Below are 21,176 nucleotides of genomic sequence, written 5' to 3'. Positions count from 1 at the left end.
TCTTCTATTTCTTGTATTCTGTTGTTGATATTTGCATCTCTGTCCCCTGATTTCTTCCCAAGGCTTTCTATCTCCAAAGTTGTCTCCTTTTGAGTTTTCTTAGTTGTTTCTACTTCTGATTTTAGATCCTGGATGGTTTTGCTTAGCTCCTTCACTTGCTTGTTTGTGCTTTCCTGTAATTCTTTAAGAGATTTTTGTGTTTTTTCTTTCATGATCTCAGCCTGTTGACCAAAGTTCTCCTGTATTTCTTTAAGAGATTTTTGTGTTTCGTCTTTCATGACCTCAGCCTGTTGACCAAAGTTCTCCTGTATTTCTTTAAGTGTTTTTTGCATTTCCTCCTTGTTGGCTTTTGTATTCTCCTGGATTTCTTTCAATGATTTTTGTGTTTCCCTTGCAAGGGCTTCTAACTTTTGATCCATTTTCTCCTGAATGTCCTTCATGTGTTCCTGTACCAGCATCATGACCAGTGATTTTCAATCCAAATCTTGTTTTACTGGTGTGATGGGGTATCCAGGACTTGCTGGTAGAGGAGAATTTGGTTCAGATGTTGCCATATTGCCTTGATTTCTGTTAGTGACGTTCCTGCGTTTGCCTTTTGCCATCTAGCTCTCACTGGTGTTACTTGGTCTTGTTAGTGCTGGACTCACCAGTGCAAGCTGCCCCTTCCCCGTTGGCCTCTGGTGCACAGCTTACACTCTGCACTGCCTGTAGACAGGGTGCTGTTGTCCAGGCTGTTCAGATCCCGAAGCAGGCACCTGAAGGCTCCCGCTGGGGCCCGCAGGATTTATTGGAGCACACCGACTTCTCCCAGCTGGCCGCCCGGAAGCCCCCACTAGCCTCTTGAGGGACCTGGAGATGTGGCGGCCACCCAGGCTGATCTGAAGTGGAGGAAGTTGACCTGAGGGCTTCTGCCTGAGGCCTTGCCCCAGATTGTGTCTGTGGGCCAGATGGAACCCGTGTGCACCCTCAGGGAGCTCCGAAGGTGTATGTTGCTGTGACCTCCCCTGTGTTCCGCTCACTCTGCTGGGCAGCCGATTTCCCCAACCGTGCTGGCGCACACAAGGTTAGCCTTGTCGCCCGGGCCCTGAGTCCAGGCAAACGCCTGGGAGGCCAAGGTCCGAGCAAAGTTTCCCTAGGGCTATGACTGTTATTTGGGTCCGCCAGGTGACCCAGATGGCGGGCGTGCGCGTCCGCGCTCCCCGAAAGCACCGGGAGAGTCTGTTGTGCTAATAACCTCCTGGGCGGGTTGACACACAGATGGCCCACCAAGCCGCCCAGTTCTTGGGGTCAGTCCTGTGCCTTTTGGGGCCTAGACCCCCGTTTTGTTAGCCTCAGGCTACGCTTGTTAGCAGTCTCTGCCCTCCCGAGCACTCTGGCTCCTGTAGGCAAAATGGCGGCGCGTGCGCCGGCCGGGGCAAAAAAAAAAAAAAAAAACTCCTGGCTGGGTTGGCGCCCCGATGGCCACTCGAACAGCCCAGGGCCTGGGTGCAGGCCAACGCCCGTCTGGCTCAGACCCCTGCGGTGTTGGGCCTAGGATTATGTTTGTGTACCTCAGTCTGACCGATCTCTGGAGCCCGGGATCAAGATGGAGGTGAGTCTCTCCTGACTGGCAGGAAGCCGAGTTCTGAAGTGGCTTCCGTGCAGCGAAAGGCTCCGCAGAACCGCAACTGCTTGCGGCCCGGCTGGTCAGCGAAGGTCAGTGGTCGTGGGCGCAGGGCCTAACTGGACCCTGTGTCGCCTTGGTTCCACCGCTGATGGCCCTTCAGCTGGAGCAGCCACTGCTACCGCCGCCGCCGCCGCTGCCGCCCCGGAGTAGCCATTCTAATATCAGATAAAATTGACTTTCAACCTAAAATCATCAAAAGAGATACAGAAGGACACTTCTTGCTGTTCAAAGAAAAAATCCACCAAGTGGAACTTTCAATTCTGAACATCTATGCGCCAAATGCAAGGGCACCCTCATTCGTAAAAGAAACTTTACTAAAGCTCAAAGCACACATTGCACCTAACACAATAATTGTGGGTGACTTCAACACTCCACTCTCCTCAACGGACCGATCAGGAAAACAGAAACTAAACAGGGACACAATAAAACTAACTGAAGCTTTGGAAAAATTGGACTTGACTGATATTTATAGAACATTTCACCTAAAACATAAGAATATACCTTTTTCTCAGCACCTCATGGTACCTTCTCCAAAATTGACCATATAAATGGTCACAAGACAGACCTCAACAAATATAAAAAGATCGAACTAATCCCATGCCTCCTATCAGATCACTATGGAGTAAGAGTGGTCTTCAATGGCAAAAAAAAAAAAAAAACCATCAGAAAGCCCACATATACATGGAGGCTTAACAATAATCTACTCAATGACACCTTGGCCAAAGAAGAAATAAAGAAATGAAAAGAGAGATATAACAACAGAAACTGAGGAAATTCATAAAATCATCAGATCCTACTGAAAAAGCCTATGTTAAACACAACTGGAGACTCTGGAGGAAATGGACAATTTCCTAGACAGATACCAAATACCAAAATTAAATCAAAACCAATTGATCATTTAAACATTCCTATAACCCCTAAAGAAATAGAAGGGGTCATAGAAAGCCTTCCCCTAGAGAGCTCCTACAGCTGATAAACAACTTCAGCAAAGTGGCAGGTTATAAAATCAACTCAAGCAAATCAGTGGCCTTCCTATACTCAAAGGATAAGCAGGCTGTGAAAGAAATTAGGGAAATGACCCCCTTCACAATAGCCGCAAACAGTATAAAGTATCTTGGGGTGACTCTTACCAAACATGTGAAAGATCTGTATGACAAGAACTTCAAGACTCTGAAGAAAGAAATGGAAGAAGACCTCAAAAAACGGGAAAACCTCCCATGCTCATGGATCGGTAGAATCAATATAGTTAAAATGGCCATTTTGCCTAAAGCACTATACAGATTCAATGCAATACCCATCAAAATCCCAACTCAATTCTTCACAGAGTTAGAAAGAGCAATTATCAAATTCATCTGGAACAACAAAAAACCCAGGATAGCTAAAACTATTCTCAGCAACAAAAGAAAATCTGGGGGAATCAGTATCCCTGACCTCAAGCAATACTACAGAGCAATAGTGTTAAAAACTGCATGGTATTGGTACAGTGACAGGCAGGAGGATCAATGGAACAGGATTGAAGATCCAGAAATGAACCCACACACCTATGGCCACTTGATCCTCGACAAAGAGGCTGAAAACATCCAATGGAAAAAAGATAGCCTTTTCAACAAATGGTGCTGGTTCAACTGGTGGTCAGCATGCAGAAGAATGTGAATTGATCCATCCTTGTCTCCTTGTACTAAGCTCAAATCCAAATGGATCAAGGACCTCCACATAAAGCCAGACACGCTGAAGCTAATAGAAAAGAAACTGGGGAAGACCCTTGAGGACATCGGTACAGGGAGAAAGTTTCTGAACAGAACACCAATAGCATATGCTCTAAGAGCAAGAATTGACAAATGGGACCTCATAAAATTACAAAGTTTCTGTAAGGCAAAGGACACCATCAAGAGGACAAATCGGCAACCAACAAATTGGGAAAAGATCTTCACCAATCCTACATCAGATAGAGGGCTAATATCCAATATATATAAAGAACTCAAGAAGTTAGACTCCAGAAAACCAAACAACCCTATTAAAAATGGGGTACAGACTTAAACAAAGAATTCTCACCTGAAGAACTTCGGATGGCGGAGAAGCATCTTAAAAAATGCTCAACTTCATTAGTCATTAGGGAAATGCAAATCAAAACAACCCTAAGATTTCATCTTACACCAGTCAGAATGGCTAAGATTAAAAATTCAGGAGACAGCAGGTGTTGGAGAGGGTGTGGAGAAAGAGGAACACTCCTCCACTGCTGGTGGGGTTGCAAATTGGTACAACCACTCTAGAAATCAGTCTGGCGGTTCCTCCGAAAACTGGGCACCTCACTTCCAGAAGATCCTGCTATACCACTCCTGGGCATATACCCAGAAGACTCCCCACCATGTAATAAGGATACATGTTCTACTATGTTCATAGCAGCCCTATTTATAATTGCCAGATGCTGGAAAGAACCCAGGTATCCCTCAACAGAAGAGTGGATGCAAAAAATGTGGTATATCTACACAATGGAGTACTATTCAGCCATTAGAAACAATGAATTCATGAAATTCTTAGGCAAATGGATAGAGCTAGAGAACATCATACTAAGTGAGGTAACCCAGACTCAAAAGGTGAATCATGGTATGCACTCACTAATAAGTGGATATTAACCTAGAAAACTGGAATACTCAAAACATAATCCACACATCAAATGAGGTACAAGAAGAAAGGAGGAGTGGCTCCTTGTTCTGGAAAGACTCAATGAAGCAGTATTCGGCAAAACCAGAACGGGGAAGTGGGAAGGGGTGGGTGGGAGGACAGGGGAAGAGAAAGGGGCTTATGGGACTTTCGGGGAGTGGGGGGCTAGAAAAGGGGAAATCATTTGAAATGTAAATAAATTATATTGAATAAAAAAAAAAGAAATAGAAGGGGTCATAGAAAGCCTTCCAACCAAAAAAACAAAAACAAAAACAAAAACAAAAACCCAAAAAAACAAAAAACAAAAAAACAACAACAACAAAAAAGCACAGAACCAGATGGCTTCAGTGCAGAATTCTATCAGACCTTCAAAGAAGACCTAACACCAATACTCTTCAAACTTTTCCAAAAAATAGAAACAGAAGGAACACTACCCAATTCCTTCTATTAAGCCACAATTACGCTGATACCAAAACCACACAAAAATCCAACAAAGAAAGAGAACTTCAGGCCAATTTCCCTTATGAACATCGATGCAAAAACTCAATAAAATTCTTGCCACCTGAATTCAAGAACACATAAAAACGATCATCTACCATGATCAAGTAGGCTTTATTCCAGGGATGCAGAGTTGGTTCAATATACAGAAATCCATCAATGCAATCCAGTACATAAACAAACTCAAAGAAAAAAACCACATGGTCATTTCATTGGATGCTGAAAAAGCATTTGACAAAATTCAGCATCCTTTCATGCTTAAAGTCTTAGAAAGAACAGGAATTCAAGGCCCATACCTAAACATAGAAAAAGCAATATACAGCAAACCAGTAGCCAGCATCAAACTAAATGGAGAGAAACTTGAAGCAATTCCACTAAAATCAGGGACTGGACAGGGCTGCCCCCTTTCTCCTTATCTTTTCAACATTGTACTTGAGGTACTAGCTCAAGCAATTAGACAACATAAGGAGGTCAAAGGGATACAAATTGGAAAGGAAGAGGTCAAACTATCATTATTTGCAGATGATATGATTGTCTACCTAAGTGACCCAAAAAAACTCCACTATAGAAATCCTACGGTTGATAAACAACTTCAGCAAAGTGGCAGGTTATAAAATCAACTCAAGCAAATCAGTGGCCTTCCTATACTCAAAGGATAAGCGGCTGAGAAAGAAATTAGGGAAGTGACACCCTCCAAAATAGCAACAAACAGTATAAAGTACCTTGGGGTGACTCTTAACAAACATGTGAAAAATCTGTTTGACAAGAACTTCAAGACTCTGAAGAAGGAAATGGAAGAAGACCTCAAAAAATGGAAAAACCTCCAATGCTCATGGATTGGCAGGATTAATATAGTTAAAATGGCCATTTTGCCAAAAGCAATATACAAATTCAATGCAATACCCATCAAAATCTCAACTCAATTCTTCATAGAGTTAGAAAGAACAATTCTCAAATTCATCTGGAATAACAAAAAACCCAGGATAGCTAAAACTATTCTCAACAACAAAATAAATTCTGGGGGAATCAGTATCCCTGACCTCAAGCAATACTACAGAGCAATAGTGTTAAAAACTGCGTGGTATTGGTACAGTGACAGGCAGGCAGATCAATGGAACAGGATTGAAGATCCAGAAATGAACCCACACACCTATGGCCACTTGATCCTCGACAAAGGGGCTGAAAACATCCAATGGAAAAAAGATAGTCTCTTCAACAAATGGTGCTAGCTCAACTGGAGGTCAGCATGCAGAAGAAATGTGAATTGATCCATCCTTGTCTCCTTGTACTAAGCTCAATTCCAAATGGATCAAGGACCTCCACATAAAGCCAGACACTCTGAAGCTAATAGAAAAGAAACTTGGAAGACCCTTGAGGACATTGTTACAGGGGTAAAGTTCCTGAATAGAACACCAATAGCGTATGCTCTAAGATCAAGAATTGACAAATGGGACCTCATAAAATTACAAAGTTTTTGTAAAGCAAAGGATACCATCAAAAGGACAAATTGGCAGCCAACAAATTGGGAAAAGATCTTCACCAACCCTACATCAGATAGAGGGCTAATATCCAATATATACAAAGAACTCAAGAAGGTAGACCCCAGAAAACCAAATAACCCTTTTAAAAAATGGGGTACAGAGTTAAACAAAGAATTCTCACCTGAAGAACTTTGGATGGCAGAGAAACATCTTAAAAAAATGCTCAACTTCATTAGTCATCAGGGAAATGCAAATCAAAACAACTCTGAGATTTCACCTTACACCAGTCAGAATGGCTACGATTAAAAACTCAGGAGACAGCAGGTGTTGGTGAGGATGTGGAGAAAGAGGAACTCTTCTCCACTGCTGGTGGGGTTGCAAATTGGTACAACCACTCTGGAAATCAGTCTGTCGGTTCCTCAGAATACTGGGCACGTCAATTCTGAAAGATCCTGCTATACCACTCCTGGGCATATACCCAGAGGATTCCTCAACATGTAATAAGGATATATGCTCCACTATGTTCTTAGAAGCCCTATTTATAATAGCCAGAAGCTGGAAAGAACCCAGGTATCCCTCAACAGAAGAATGGATGCAAAATATGTGGTATATCTACACAATGGAGTACCATTCAGCCATTAGAAACAATGAATTCATGAAATTCTTAGGCAAATGGATGGAGCTAGAGAACATCATACTAAGTGAGGTAACCCAGACTCAAAAGGTGAATCATGGTATGCACTCACTAATATGTGGATATTAACCTAGAAAACTGGAATACCCAAAACCTAATCCACACATCAAATGAGGTACAAGAAGAAGGGAGGAGTGACCCCTGGTTCTGGAAAGACTCAGTGTAGCAGTATAGGGCAAAACCAGAACAGGGAAGTGGGAAGGGGTGGGTGGGAGAATAGGGGGAGGAAAGGGGGGTTATGTGACTTTTGGGTAGTGGGTGACCAGAAAAAGGGAAATCATTTAAAGTGTAAATAAATAATATATCGAATGAAATAAAAATTAAACAAACAAACAAACAAACAAACAAACAAAATATCCACAATGAAGTCAAGTAGTAGAGCCAAAATAACTAAAGCACTAAGATAAGTTGAGACTCAAGAAAGAGGCAAGGGCCATTTCAGCTAACTGGACCCTTGTTCTTGGTCTCTAGCCCCTTAGGAGAAAGTTTTTGGTTTGTTTTTTCTTTTTCTTTTTAGTGCCAATGATGAGGTGAATCAGACTCTTTTATTAAGGCTGATGATGAACTATTAAAGTGTATCTTTAAATGAAAATTTCAGGGAAAGTATACATTATTTGTATAATGATCTCAATAATTCTTTTTTCCCTCAAAAATATGCACAGGTCTGGCATGTGGGGGCAGGTTCTGGAGTGGGTAAATTTTTTGCCTTGAGTTGACATCTGTAGACTTCATTTGAAACCAGAAGCATTAGTGTTTTAACTCAGCATGGGAAACCGAATCAGGAGGATTTCTGGGAATTTATAAGCAGGTTAGCAATACACTGGCAGCAGTGGAGAAGAACCTCTCTCAAACAAAGTGGAAGAGGAAGACAAAAAACAGGCATTTTCTGACTGGCACACATGTACAAAGCATGAATACACACACACACACACACACACACACACATACACACTCTTACACTTACACTTATATGTGTATAATAAAAATAAAATCTCAATATTAAAATGGTTGAAAAACCATTCCAAAAATAATCTCTGAGTGGGAAGAAAAGTGGATCTCTTTGTACTGTTTTGCATTAAAATCAATTGTACGAAGGTTTCACTTTTTTTTTCTGATTCATGTCAACTTTTATGTGGCCTTATATAATTATGTCTATGATCTATAAGAAATGTTTCTTTCTGCTTTAAAAAAACAGATGAGTATATGTAAAGTACAAAACATGAACTGTATGTGAAAAGGTTAAAACATCAACCCAAACCACATATTTAGTTCTGGAGACATTAAAGTTTAGTGAATAATCGCTAGTGCCTAAAACTTGACTCATCCTTTTTTTCCCCATTAATTTATTGATCTACTTTACACCCTGATCACATTCCATCTTCCTCCCAGTCCTTCTTTCACATAACCCTTCCCTTTCCCCTTCCCTTTTTCTCTGAGGAAGGGGAGTCCTCCATTGGGTATCAACCCACCCTGGCACATCTAAATAAGTGATAGCATAGAAAACATTATCTTCTAAAACACAAAGGAGCCAAAGTTGGACAAAGCAGAAAAAAAATGTTGAAACAAAATGACATTAGATTGGATCAGGAGTCCACATCATTATTGATTTTTAGTCAGGCATGTTCACATGTGTGTTATGTATGTTCACATGTGTGTCATCTGTGTTTGGATGCATGTGGAGGCCACAGGACAACCCTTAGGTGTAATCCCAAGGTAGTCCATCTATGTCTCTTGAGCAGGGTCTATTTCTGGCCTGGATTGTACCACTTAGGCTAGAGTGGCCAATCGTGAGGCCCAGGGCTCCCCCTGACTTTGTCCTCTCTATGTGTGTCACATTTTGTCTACCATTTCTCTGTGTGTTCTTATGTTCAATCCTAGGTCCTCATGCTTATTAGAAATCACTTTGTTAACTGAATGATGCCTCCAACACTGTCCTGGCTAAATGTTCACAGGGCTGCTATATTCTATTTGTTGCTATGTCATATGTTCTCTAACCATTGCAATTATAATAATGTCCACTACTTAATTATGTTTTGACTTTCACTGACTTTGGGGCTGCTGATTTGATAAAACCTTAAGTCAAAAATCTCATCTGTTGGAACGTACCTAAAAGGAAGTGCTCACATTGAGAAAAACAATCAATATAAACTCTGGCTGTATTTTCATGACTGTCAATATATGTTATCAAATTATTATAATACCTGTTGTCAATTTCTGGATTCACTTTGATACTTGTGTTGCACTTTGATATTTTTGTTTTTTATTTCTTATGAACTTAGTATATTTATATTTTTTGATCTATCAAGTGTCCTATCAATTTCTGGAACTTTGAAGCAGCAGTGCTCAACTGGATTTTTTTTTTTTGTGTGTGTGTGATTTCCTGATCTTTTATTTTTCTTTTTTTTATTGATATATTTTTTATTTACATTTTAAATGATTTCCCCTTTTCTGGGTCCCCACTTCCCGCAAGTCCCATTAGCCCTCTTCCGTCCCCCTGTTCTTCCATCCACCCCTTCCCACTTCCCTGTTCTGGAATTCCCCTATACTCTTGCACTGAGTCTTTCCAGAACCAGGGGCCACTCCTCCATTCTTTTTGGACATCATTTAATTTGTGGATTATGTCCTGGGTATTCAAAGTTTCTAGGCTAATATCCACTTATCAGTGAGTGCATACCATGATTGATCTTTTGAGACTGGGTTACCTCACTTAGTATGATGTTCTCCAGCTCCATCCATTTGTCTAAGAATTTCATGAATTCATTGTTTCTAATGGCTGAATAGTACTCCATTGTGTAAATATACCACATTTTTTGTATCCATTCCTCCGTTGAAGGACACCTAGGTTCTTTCTAGCTTCTGGCTTCCACTGCTATGAACAGAGTGGAGCATGTATCCTTATTGCATGCTAAAGAATCCTCTGGGTATATGCCCAGGAGTGGCATAACAGGGTCCTCAGGAAGTGTCATGCCCAGTTTTCTGAGGAACTGCCAGACTGATTTCCAAAGTGGTTACACCATCTTGCAATCCCACAGCAGTGGAGGAGTGTTCCTCTTTCTCCACATCCTTGCCAACACCTGCTGTCTCCTGAGTTTTTGACCTTAGCCATTCTGACTGGTGTGAGGTGAAATCTCAGGGTTGTTTTGATTTGCATTTCCCTAATGATTAATGATGTTGAACATTTCTTAAGGTGTTTCTCAGCTCTCCGAAGTTCCTCATGTGAAAATTCTTTGTTTAGCTCCGTACCCCACTTTTTAATGGGGTTATTTGGTTCTCTGGGTTCTACTTTCTTGAGTTCTTTGTATATATTAGATATTCACCCTCTGTCCAATTTAGGGTTGGTGAAGATCAAGTGGATTTTTAAATGAGCAATTCTTAGTGATTACACACCATGATTAGTTTGTACTAAGTTATAGTTCAAGTCAAAGAAAGCAGTTTATATGTATTCAATATTTCAATGTAGTTAAAGCCATCTTAAAATTAAGAATTCAGGGACTTATTAAGAGTATAGAGAATGGGTAAAGCAAACCATAATATCTGTAGTATATAGGTACTTCAGAAACTATTTCATGAAAATTACAGATAACTCTAAGCAAAATGGCCCTGAAAACATTTTGTAGGAGAAATAGAATTAAATAATGGATACACATGAAAACTTGTTATACAGACAGAGAAATGTTGGCTAAAAGAGTGGGATCCCATTTTCTCTGACGAGGAGCACAAGGGTTTGATCAAAAGTGTTGAAAGGATGCTGCAACAATACTGGTGGGCATATGCTGGCATTTTGAAGGCAACTTGATATAATTATGAAAGAATTGATAGACATCTATCATAGAGCTCACATGAAGCCATACTCTTGCATCTTGGGACCTCCAACTGGAAGTCATTTATAGCTACCAAAGGTGATTGTTATTAATTTGTTTCAACATATTACATAATCACCTGGGATGAGCTGGTCTCAGGTTGTGGCAGCATTTATGGGAAGTATCTGTGGCAGAGTCAAGGCAAATTTACCTGACTGCTACTGAAGCGCCAACTCAAGAGGCGCATGACCCTTCTGACATTTTATTGGTGAAAGCATGTCAGGTGACACATTCTATTTCCTGTGAAATAAGGCAAATGTTCTGAGCAAGAGAAATATTCAAATTTAGCTTTTGATCAAGCAGCTGATCTCTGTTGCCATGTCTTTCACAAACGTATATGAAGTGATTGATAATAGATATCTAGGGTGAGGGCTGAAACTTCTGTATAACAGCATCAAGAGAAAAAGTGACAAGAACAAGCCCCCCTTCCCACCAACAAACCAAACCAAAACCAAACCAAAACAAACACACACCCCTGCCAAAAATCCACAAAACAAAAACCAAACAAACCCACATTCCTTTTCTTATAGCTCTGTGTGTCAAAAATCTAACATTAAGATGCCTACAGACCTGGCTTCTTTCTGGTAAGGAATCAAAAAGTTTCCTTGTCCCTGTTTACATGTTCTTGGTACTAGAATGTGGTCAACTATGGGGATCATAATCAGCCAACCACAAACTGTTTAGAAAATGTACCTGATAAATTTGAGAATTGCTTTTTCTAACTCTGTGAAGAGCTGAGTTGGGATTTTGATGGGGATTGCATTGAATCTGTATATTGCTTTTGGCAATATGGCCATTTTAACTATATTAATCCTGCCAATCCACGAGCATGGCAGATTTTTCCATTTTCTGAGGTCTTCTTTGATTTCCTTCTTCAGAGACCTGAAGTTCTTGTCATATAGATCTTTCACTTGTTTGGTTAGAGTCACACCAAAATACTTTATATTGTTTGTGGCTATTGTGAAAGGTGTCTTCTTTCTCAGCCTGCTTATCCTTTGAATATAGGAAGACAACTGATTTGCTTGAGTTGATTTTATAACCTGCCACTTTGGTGAAGTTGTTTATCAGCTGTAGGAGTTCTCTGGTGGAGTTTTTTGTGTCACTGAAATATACTATCATGTCATCTGCAAATAGTGATAATTTTATTTCTTCCTTTCCAATTTGTATCCCTTTGATCTCCTTATGTTGTCTAATTGCTCTAGCTAGAACTTCAAGTACTATATTGAAAAGATATGGAGAGAGGGCAGCCTTGTCTTGTCCCTGATTTTAGTGGGATTGCTTCAAGTTTCTCTCCATTTAGTTTGATGTTGGCTACTGGTTTGCTGTAAAACTATTCTCAACTGTAAAAGAACTTCTGGGGGTATTAGTATCCTAGACATCAAGCAATCCTACAGAACAATAGTGTTAAAATCTGCATGGTATTGGCACAGGGACAAGCAAATGAATCAATGGAATAGAATTGAAGACCCAGAAATGAATCCATACACCTATGGTCACTTGATCTTAGACAAAGGAGCTGAAAACATCCAGTCAAAAAAAGATAGCCTTATCAACAAATGGTGCTGGCTCAACTGGAGGTCAGTATGCAGAAGAATGCAAATTGATCCATTCTTACCTCCTTGTACTAAGCTCAACTCCAAGTGGATCAAGGACCTCCACATAAAACCAGACACACTGAAACTAATAGAAAAGAAACTGGGGAAAACCCTTGAGGACATAGGCACAGGGGAAAAGTTCCTGAATAGAACACCAATAGCTTATGCTCTATGATCAAGAATTGACAAATGGGATCTCATAAAATTACAAAGTTTCTGTAAGGCAAAGGACACCGTCAAAAGGACAAAACAGCAACCAACAAATTGGGAAAAGATCTTCACTCACCCTACATCCGATAGAGGGCTAATATCCAATATATACAAAGAAATCAAGACGTTAGACCCCAGGGAACCAAATAATCCTATTAAAAAATGGGATATAGACCTAAACAAAGAATTTTCGCCTGAAGAAATTCAGATGGCCGAGAAGCACCTTAAGAAATGCTCAATATCATTAGCCATTATGGAAATGCAGATCAAAACAACCCTGAGATTTCACCTCACACCAGTCAGAATGACTAAGGTTAAAAACTCAGGAGACAGCAGGTGTTGGTGAGGATGTGGAGAAAGAGGAACACTCCTTCACCGCTGGTGGGATTGTAAGATGGTACAACCATTCTGGAAATCAGTCTGGCAGTTCTTAAGAAAACTGGACATGATACTTCCAGAGGACCCTGCTATACCTCTCCTGGGCATATACCCAGAAGATTCCCCAGCATGCAATAAGGACACATGCTCCACTATGTTCATAGCAGCCTTATTTATAATAGCCAGAAGCTGGAAAGAACCCAGATATCCCTCAATGGAGGGATGGATACAGAAAATGTAGTATATATACACAATGGAGTACTATTCAGCAATTAAAAACAATGAATTCATGAACTTTTTAGGCAAATGGATGGAACTGGAAAATATCATCCTAAGCGAGGTAACATAATCACAAAAGAATTCACATGGAATGCAATCATTGATAAGTGGATATTAATTAGCCCTGAAGCTCTGAACACTGAAGATACAATTAGCATATCAAATGATTCCCATGAAGAAGGAAGAAGAGGGCCCTAATCCTGGAAAGGCTTGATCCAGCATTGTAGGGGAGTACCAGGACAGAGAAAAGGGAGGGAAAAAGATAGGAGAATGGATGGAGAGAAAAGGACTTATGGTATATATGGGGTGGGGGGACTGGGAAAGGGGAAAGCTTTTAGAATGTAAACAAAGAATATAGAAAATAAATTAAAAAAAAAGAAAGAAAAAAGAAAATGTACCTGAATGTGAATGCGCAAAAATAAGAAAACAGTGTGTGTGTGTGTGTGTGTGTGTGTGTGAAAACAAACTGTAGTGATAGGTCATTATTCCACAATAGCTGTTATAGGGGAAGAGAGCTAGAAGTACAAAAGAATGACCATTCTAGTTTGTTTCTGTTCTAGTCTGTGTTATTTTCACACTTTAAAGGGACTTAGCTAAATTTATAGCAACTATTGTGCAATTAAATATGTTAATACTTGCTAATTTTGATTTGTAGTAATTGAACACTATTTTTAATTCTATGATTGGCATATTTTTACTGAAATTCTAGTTCGCAGTCTATTGTTCACAAAAATGATTAATGGCATCAGCTCCTGACATAGTATGGCTGTGCTTGCCTTTTCATTCAAAACGTCTTCTGTTGTTGAAATCCTATAGCTGGGTTAAGGATCAGGTCCATTTCTATCTCAGAGGTAATGTTCTTCATGAGTTCAATAATATATGTGAATTCTTTCCCCAGGAAAAATACTTGAAATGATATAATCATCATGATTTTAGGTGTTCATGCAGTCCATTAATTTAACTCTAAGTATTTTACAGGTGCTTTTGAAAAACAATACACTTCTTGGAAAGTTATTATGGAAAGGATTTATATATAATGAAACTGCTTTGGCAGGTCCAAATTCTATACTAAAATCACATTGTGCCATACACTTGTCATTAGACACCTGTGTCTTTTTAAATTCATATTTCAGGTATTTCTTACATGTTTGTGAACTAGAGAAATAAATATCATTAAGATGTCTGTGTGACTCAAAGCAATATACTGACTTTTTTGTAATAATATCTATCAAGACCCCTATGGCATTTTCAATGAAACAGGAAAAAAAGAAACACTAAATTCCAGGTGGAACCAGAATATTGTGAATAGTTAAAGAACTTGAGAAAGAAATGAAACTGAAGGATCAAAAGTCCTGATTTTAAATATGGCACAAATTTATAGTGATTGGAACTTTATTGTACTGGTCCTAAATTAGACACATAAGTCAATGGAACAGCCTAGGAATCCAAAAATTGAATGTATACTTGGACAGTCAACTAATCTTGAACAAGGACATCAAGACTCCACAGATGGTCATAACTGTCCAGTAAATGGTGTTGGGGGGAATGAGTATCTGCAAACATACACATGTAATTGGGCTTTTTCTTCCTTATGCTAACCTCCTCTGCTATGCAAAAAATCAACTCAAAGTAAAACAGTGACTTAAACATAAGAACCAATATGACAAAACAGCTAGAAGAAAATGCAGGAATAATCTTATTGGTATCATTTATTTCAGGAAAATTTCTACGTATAGCTCTTAAAGTACAAGCAAATGGACAAAAGGACAAACAAGCAAATGGACAAAAGGACAAACAAGTAAGATCAAGGGAGAGGAAGGGCTTTGCAAGTAATGGGAGAAATGCTTGCCAAACATATGTGAATAGCACATAAAATAAACAAGAAACTTCTACAATTCAACCTCATTAAAAATGAAATAGCCCAATTAATACATTAGTAAAGAACCAGAAGAGAAATTTGTTAAAAATAAAAAAGAAAGAAAGAAAGAAAGAAAGAAAGAAAAAAAGGTAAATGAATGAAAAAATTTATGTGATGGTACAAGTTTGACAATAGGTATGTGATAATATGCCTCATATTATTAGGAAGTTTAAATCAAAACAAGAATGACATATTGCTCTACACTTGGAAAAATACCTATTATTTTTAAAACAAAATTCAGTAGTTGTTTACAAGTGTGTTGGGAAAAGGGATGTCTTCCATATTTCTTGTGGAATATCGACAGATATAGCAGTATGAAAAGGAGTCAAGAGGTTTCTTAAGAAACTAAAGCTATAAGTACTTTATAATCCAGAAATCTTGCTTCTTTGTAAATGACCGAAATGAATGGGTCAGGATTTTAATGATGGCTGCCCCCTACTATTCCTCACAACATTATTGATAGAAGTTAGCTCGAAACTGACAACTTTGATGAGATGTAGAATCACCTGCAAGAAGGGTGTTTGCGCATGCTTGTAGGGACTCTTCTCATTAGATTCATCGAGGTGAGTAGACCTGCACATTGTGGGTGATACTGTCGCAGGAGCTAGCATTTCAGACTTAAAGAGAATGTGACCTGAGCACCCGTGTTCTTTGATCTCTGCTTCTTTACTAAGGATTCAATATGATCAAGTGTTTCAAGATCCTGCTGCTGTGACTTCCCTGCCCCTGCAGACTGTAACATAGAACCGTTTGCTTTCCCCTTCAATTGCCTTCGTCAGATTTTTTTTTTCATCCCATGAACAGAAAAAGTTATCGGCACACCAACATATGGAAATGATAATAGCTTTGGATGTATATATGGGTGGGTGGATGGACGGATAGAAGGATGGATAGGCAAATACATTGTAGAGCATTAAAATGAAGTGTTTTCCAATTTATTCAACACTAAAGTATTATTCAACACTAAAAAGAAGGAAACCCTGCCATTTAAATATCTGGATCTAGAGGGCATAATACAAGGTAAAATGAGCCATGTATAAAAAAGTCAAATAATCACTAGACCTCACATACAGATTCTAAGATAGTAAAAGTTAAGGAAGTAAAAACAGTAGAAGGTGCCAGGGCTGGCTGAATGGCAAAGGTAGGAAAAGGATGAACAAAGGCATACTGCTTACTTGTGGTAAATAATTCATAAAGCTATACTACACAGCAGAATGGCTAGGATTAATATAAAATATCATGCATGATATGTTTAGACTTGCTGGCTATATTTATATTGAACGACAACTACAAAATGGGCCCGAGAGGTCACTGGGAATTCACATTTCTGGCCACCATGGGTGATGACATCATAGATTATACATGTATCTAAGGCTAGAGTGGTAAGCATTATAAAGGATGAACAGCCCAGTGGATGCTTGTGTAGAAGTGAATATGCCATGGCATAGATGTGGAGATGAGATGACAACTTGAAGAGACAGTTTCTCTCAAAGTATAGGTGAGTAGCTTGTATGTGATGACCAAACCTCAGTAAAGTGTTTGTGGGGTTTTAAAATTATTTTCATTTTTAAAATAGTTCTCAGTCTGAAATTATAATTTCTTAACCAAACTATATTTGCCCTGGTTAACTACATGCAGCCATGGACCACCCATATTGGACAATACAGTTACAGAATATTACTATTGCTACAGTAATTTCCCCCAGACAGCTTTGTTATGGCTTACGTATTCCAGGCTTTAGTGCAAATGAAGATAAAATTAAGATTAAATTATTCTAAATAATGAATCATCTAGAACGAAGCAATATTTCTCAGTCCACAGGCACTCACATGTAGGTCATCATATCTCACCCCATAATAATCTTTTAAGGATGATAATATCTTCATTGAATAAACGAAGGCACCAGGGCAGACACGGGTTGTGGTCAGCTCTAAGTTAGATATCCCTGTGTTTTAAATTCTGCTACTGACTGTGATTGGTGCACTCCCTCACATCCCTTAGCCCTCCACTCTGGTATTTCATTTCCATCTCTGGACAGTAGAGTTGTAGACTTTCTATTATCAAAGCTCTCACATGCACTTGTCATGCATAGAGCATCTTTATGAATCAAGTAATAATGTTTATATCTTCAGCAATAGAATGACTTGCCCAATGATATCTAATGTAGGATAACTAAAGTGTACTTACTCTGTGAAACAGAGCCAGTACAACCCAGCATGACCCTCTCTTATCCCATCTACCCACAGAACATCAATTACTTACTCTCTCTCTCCTAAGCCACTGTGTAAAACTTAAAAGGAGACTGCGGAATATTTCAGAGAAAAAAAATTGATGCCACAAATCCTCTATTATAATCATCCGGTGGCATAAGATTAGCTTTAGAATATTACCTATATGTGGAACTCTCATCAATAAGGTTCAGAATGTCTGGGCTGGCGGGCTAGCCTTTGCCTGGGATGCTTTCAACCCTAGATCTAATCTCCAGTGCTACAACATATAACTAACAAATGCCCTTATAGAAAATGAAAGCCTAGTTTTATGTCTAAAAATTATCTACTGACAAATTAAAATGGTAATATACAAAAAAGGCTATACTACATCCATCAGTCACAAACCTGGAACCAGGGGCGGGCTAGCTCAGCAGCTGCTTCCTCATGCATAGCTTGGATCTGGATGAGTTGCTTTTTACCATCTGCCTAGAGATGCTGTCAGCTTGCAAGGCCGTGCTCCCCCGGGATCTTTGCCATTCAGAAGCTCTCCACACAGATGAGACAAAAGCTTTATTGATTTGCTTAAGCGTACCCTGCATAGAAACATAGTAAAATTTTTTTGAGTGATACTTTATCAAATTTACTAACTTAAAGGACATAAAGCAGGCAAGATTGAAACTCACTATAGAATTTAAATGGCACAGTAAATGCTATAGCATTAAAGAAAAGAACACTTTGAATGCTGATGCTCCCAAAAAGAAATAAAAAGTACAATAAATTCCAGAAGAGAACTCTAGATCAATTTATCTATTTATTCAATAATTCATTTTGAAGAAAGACAACTGTACAATATCAGGACTTTTCAAACTTTGGCCTACAGAGTTTTTTAGGGGTCACTGAGATAAATATAAGTTTGGGGAGGAGGGAGTCAATGATGTTTCAGGCACCCCCATTCCCTGGCAAAGAGCAGTACAGCTCAGAATACTTCTATGTTATGTAAGGAGGTTTTGATGTTTAAAGAAATTTGGATGGCTCAAATAAATTTGTAAATAATTGTCTCTGAGACTTGTTGATGAGTACGGTCATTCTGTATCAATCATGTAACATTATAGGTATCACTGATTTAATCTTTACAATATTCATAATCTGATTATCTTCTTTATATACAAAACTAGGCCAGTGAAAGGTTAAATAACCTCTTCCATATTGCACAGTTGGTCAAAGACGAGGCTAACATTCATTGAGCTTAGACTTCCTTCTGAAGTGTTAGTATTCACCAATCCTATATATTAGCTAAGTTTGTTGTCTTATTTGTCCTCTGGTTCTGTGATTTAAAACAAACAAACAAACAAACAAACAAATAATGTTATAACCAAAATGTTATAACCAAAATGTTATAACCAAGAACACCACAGAGAAGGAAAAGGTTTATCTGACTTGTACTTCAAAGTCACAATTCATCACTGAAGGAAATAAGGGCAGGAGTCATATAGAAAAAGGGATACTGGATCAATATTAGGGTGACCATTAATTTTTCTCTTTTCTTTTATATATTTTTAAATTCAACCCAGGTACCTGCCCAAGGAGCAGTTCAATGCTAAGTGGGCTGGGCCTTCCCACGTCAATCATCAAGATTACACATGTTTTCACAGACAAACCCAAACAAGAAATTCCTCAACTGAGGCTACTTTAGATGACTCTATGCTGTATCAACTGGACATTTGAAGCTAAGAAGGACAGCTAGGTTGCAAAATAATTCTTCTAAACATACACTAAACAATTATAAAAATAAACAAAACTTGTATTAAAACCAGTTATTATTACAGATTTTGAGATTGCTACATAATCTCGATCTAACGGGAGCTCCATACTATTACATGGTAGTTATCAATCCACAGTTGTCTAGCAACTCCCTCTGTCACATGGCTCATGCAATTGGGCCTCTTTTCACATACAAAAGTTGAATAACTATGAAACAAGTATTTTCTTTCACAAGAATGCCTCCTTCTTTCTGCAACTACTTTCCTGTCTCTCCTGGAGAAATCTTATTCATCTTTAAGATATTATTCCTTTACTTTTCTTGTATACCAACTTTTCAGTATTTCTATGATATTTAAGTTAAAAATACTTATTGTGTCATTGTTTATAATGGTACATAATACATGTGAATCCTCATGTGCCTTGAAGGGTAAGGATGGCATACGACTTACATCTACATGCTTCAACATACGTTGAAACAGCCTCTGCACCAGTCCTGTTCTGTATACACGTATCAACCTGCAAAGCCCCAGGAATGATAGAAGATCTGTACCTCTATAACTATCTGCAACCTTCTCAGTAGAAACTGAAGGGGATGGCAACCCCATAGGAAGACCAATAGTGTCAACTAATCTGGACCCAGGGAGCTTCCAGAGAGTAAGCCATAGATCAAAGAGCAACAGGGGCTGGTCGGTGGCTCCCAGCACATATGTAGCAGAGGAACTGACTGCCTTGTCTGGCCCCAGGGGTATAGGATGCACCTTATACTGTAGAGACTGGACACCTTAGAGAAGAGGGATCCCCAGGGTAGGACACCCTCTCAGAGTGAAGGGGGAAAGGCTGGGGTGAAGAACTCTGGGAGAGGAGGGACCTGAAGGAGGTGCAATATTTGGGATGTAAAAAAATATAGAAGTTAATTAAAAAGTAATAGAAGAAAAGAAGATCAGCATTATGGACAGTCTCATCCATTCTGCAGCAAGGAAGCAGCTAAATCCCTTCATTCTTCATGCACCAGCATCCAGAATAGTTAGCCCCTCATGGTGCTGGGTAGCTTACAACTGTAGAATGGAATGTATACACACAAACATCCCCTAGGGGACTATTGACACCAGAGAGGATTTTAAAGCCTCTGAATAATAAAGCCTTCCTCCTCCCCAATACTATTCACTCCTTTACATTGTTTACATTTGTTTGCAATTTTCATCTTCTGTATCATTCTTTAAACTTAGTTTGGAGCACAGACATGGATGTCTCTTTCATTATTTTGTTACATCCTGGTTTTTCAGCACTACCTTTAAAATGTTTCACTCAAAAGGTATCCCTGGAATTATCTTTAGTAGATCTTTATACAAAATGCAACAGAAAGGGAAAGGGAAGTGTGGATGGGGGAATATGGGGAGTGATTTTATATATATATATATATATATATATATATATATATATATATATATGTGTGTGTGTGTGTGTGTATGTATATATATATGTGTGTGTGTATATATGTTTAAAATTTGTATGTTATATGTGTCTGTTTTTTAGGTGTTTTAATTTTCTTTGTTTTTTATTTATTCTGATTTGTTTGTGTTTTATTTGCCTATTGTATGTGTGTGTGTGTGTGTGTGTGTATGAGAGAGAGAGAGAGAGAGAGAGAGAGAGAGAGAGGAGAGAGAGCGAGCATGATAGGGTTTGGATGGGTTTGGAAGTGAGGAAGATGTGGGAAGAGATAAGGGAGGGAAATGAGATAATAATATATTATATGAAAAATAATTTATTTTTTAAATAGGCAAACAGGAAACTAAATCCAAATGCAATACCAATTCCTCAAAGTCTTTGTAAGTATATCATATAAAATATAAGAAATAATTTGGAGTCAGTATTTTTACAATATTTTCTTTGTATTAATAAGGAGACTTAAAACAAACAAACCATCAGGTATTTAATTGCATGAGGTATGTTTCATATCTACAGCCT

Source organism: Apodemus sylvaticus, chromosome 18 (assembly GCF_947179515.1).
Source record: "Apodemus sylvaticus chromosome 18, mApoSyl1.1, whole genome shotgun sequence".
NCBI classification, from domain to species: Eukaryota; Metazoa; Chordata; class Mammalia; order Rodentia; family Muridae; genus Apodemus; species Apodemus sylvaticus.
Note: the sequence above shows the minus strand (reverse complement) of the source record.